At 41.1% G+C, this 3,248-nt stretch overlaps 1 protein-coding gene across 1 annotated transcript in view; it reads left to right on the forward strand.

Moving 5' to 3' along the window:
- Positions 1–3,248, forward strand: part of uacab (uveal autoantigen with coiled-coil domains and ankyrin repeats b) — a 52,096-nt gene that overhangs the window by 36,761 nt on the left and 12,087 nt on the right. The window lies entirely within an intron of this gene.

Consider the following 3,248-nt stretch of genomic DNA (forward strand, 5'->3'; position numbering starts at 1 on the left):
TTCTGCTGCGGAGCGGCGCCGAGGTGAAGGCCGTGGACGGGCTGGGACACGACGGCTACCACTACGCTCGCCTCAGCAAGAACCAGGAGCTCGTCTCGTTGGTCAAGAGTTACCTGGACAAAGCCACCAGAGGTACGACCCGACTCTATTAACAAGACGCATTTAAAAACAAACAAAAACAAACTGTCTGCTGGGATTTCTACTTAAAACTGTAAAGTCCAAACAGTCTGACGTATAAAAGCTTCAGCTACTTTCTCTTCTCTCTGTCTGTTTGGTACAAATCATGTGAACGTTGAGCAGAAGAAAGGATTTGATGCAGCACAGCAACATCTGTCTGAAGCTGGACGTCTGCAAATTACAACAAATGAGGACAAAAAGCAACTGAGGCTGAAAACATGTTGTACAAACAGTGTAATTGAGTCTAGAGAGCAGGAGCGACATGAAAACTCTCCATCAGACACACACTTTAAGGTGAAATTCAGTCAAGAACACCAGACTGGAGGCAAGTTTATTCAACGAACGAAAAGGACAAATGAGCCTGAAACCCGAATTAACCAAAGTCTTAAAATGTAAAAAACGACTGTAAAAACGGAGATAAAACCAAAAATGTTAATTATATGGTACTCTGGCAAAATTACTTTAAAAAAACAGGGAAATCAAGCCGAACTAGACAGAAAGAGAGAAATCCCAGGCTGAAAACCAAGTGAAACAAGAGGAAATAAAACCTGTTCAAACATGATAATTCAGCCAAAAAAACACATTTAAAGTGACACTGGATTTAAAAAAGGAGCAAAAAAAGACTAAAATCAGAGTCAAACCCATTGAATTGATCGATATAGTTCAGGAAAATGTGATAATTGATTATCTCTGATAGTTTCTCATTAAGTTTTAGACGTTGATTTAGACAATTTTTCAGTCTCCATGTCACCGATCCGTCTTGAAGCTCAGTGAACCGAGACGTTATTGACGAAGCTTCGAAGGGAAACGGAGCTTGAACCTGTTTTCTCTTTGTTTCCAGAGAAAGAAGCGGCGAGGATCGAGCAGTGGAAACGACAGGTAATCCACGCAGTGGAAAAAAAAGCTCTTTAAATACTCCGATCCAGTACTCGATATGGACAAAAAGCTAAAGTGGCATGGAGGCCTGCCGACCTCGCGAGCCGGGGAAAGACTCTGAGGAGTAAAGTGAAAAAGTTTGAGGGATGAAAAAGTAATAAAGTCACGTTTTAGGAAGTCACTGAATAAATTAACAAACACTTAATGATTCATATGAAAACTATTCAAAGTTTTAGGATGTTGTATTTCAATACTTTCATACATACTAATGAATCCTCATTCTGACTTTTCTTCTGACGAAAATAACACGACGGTGACTTTTCCTTGAATAGTGATGAAGGTCAAAGATGTGTGAAGCCCCATATCTATATTTTAAAACCTCCTTTTCTGTGTTTTTCCTCCCTTTCCGCCACATTTCTCAGCCGTTTGCGTCTCTGTGGGACGTGACTGCCCCTGCTGGGCTGCTGTGTGTTTCACTAAAGCTCCTGTCTCTTCCTCCTCCTCTTCCTCAGTATTCAGTGACAGGACGGAGGCAGCGGAGGCCAGGCAGAGAACAAGTGGTCCAGGTGAGAGAGAGAGAGAGAGAGAGGGAGGAGAGAGAGGGGGGAGAGTGGGAGAGGGGGGGGAGAGAGAGAGATGGAGAGGGGAGAGGGAGGAAGAGAGAGAGAGAGGGGAGAGGGAGGAGGGGAGAGGGAGGGAGAGAGAGGGAGAGAGGGGGAGGGAGAGAGAGGGAGAGGGGGAGAGAGGGAGGAAGAAAGAGAGGGGGAGGAAGAGAGAGAGGGGGAGGAGGGGAGGAAGGAGAGAGAGAGGGGGGAGAGAGAGAGAGCGAGAGAGGGGGGAGAGAGAGAGAGGGGGGGAGAGAGAGAGAGAGAGAGAGAGAGCGAGCTGCAGGACGACTAAATGTCAGTGAGTGTGGTGTGTGAACGTTGTTTAACAGACGTCTGCGTCCTTCAGGATCTGGAGCGTCAGAACGAGAACCTCCAGGAAAGTCTGAGGAAGTTTCAGCAGGAGCAGAAGAACCTGTTGGACACAGTCAACCTGCTGCAGCAGCAACTCACACAGGTCACAACCACAACCACAACCTGAACTACAACCTGAACCACAACTACAACCACAACACCCACAACCTGAACCACAACTACAACCCAAATTCTTTTTTTTTTTTGATTTATCTTTTTTGGTTGAAAAATACAATAGTGTACACATAGGATATTTTACATATCAAATGTGTGAAATACCTGCGAATGTAAAGTAAAAAGTAAACAACAAAAGAAAAGAGAGAGAATTTTTAAATTTTATTTAATTAAACATGAATAGGATAAGTAATAGCAATAATGATTTGAGAAAATAACAGTAACCACAACAATGACTAAGTAATAATAATGACAATAATAATTAAACGGGTGTATAAACAAGTATATATATAAAAAAAAAATAAAAATAAGAACCCAAATTCTTGAGCCTTCAGTCAGTCTTTCCCTCGGTCTTCCACCTGTTTTTGGTCTTTTTGCCATTTTATTACATTGATTACACAACTTTTATCACCTGTTTATCACTCTATTATCTTCCCTCCATTTGTTGTTTTATACAACATTTCCTCATTCTAGCCAAATATTCTGGTTTTTAATGATTTAATTTCTTCGATATCGTCACTGTAGTATTTACAATAGTGTATTTTTAGTATGTTGATATCAGGTCCTACATATAAAGTCCTCAGCACAACCTTTTTTGTTCCTATTTTTATATTTCATATATTTCGAATCAAACTGGTGAATTTCACTGAAGCATTTGAATGTTTTTGCTCTGCAGGAGAAGAAGGCTGCAGAGGACACTCACAAAGAGGTAATGGTGTCACACCGGATGTTTGCTCTCTGATAATCCTGCAGATTATTACATTTCAAAACAGCAGTGACACAATACAAGTAATTATTATCTCACCTCTCAGCTTTTAGGAGACCAACAACAAAATATGTGTCAACGTCCTGATTAAATAATATGACGAGCACTTCAGACTGTTTTTGTAGTTAAAAGTAATTCAATTTACTGACTGTGAAATCATCCAATGGAGCACCTCCTGGAAATAGCCTGGAAATAACCTGTAAACAACCTGGAGATAACCTGTAAATAACCTGGAGATAACCTGTAAACAACCTGGAGATAATCTGAAATAACCTGGAAATAATCTGGAAATTACT

Source organism: Blennius ocellaris, assembly GCF_963422515.1.
Source record: "Blennius ocellaris genome assembly, chromosome: 1".
Lineage (NCBI taxonomy): Eukaryota > Metazoa > Chordata > Actinopteri > Blenniiformes > Blenniidae > Blennius > Blennius ocellaris.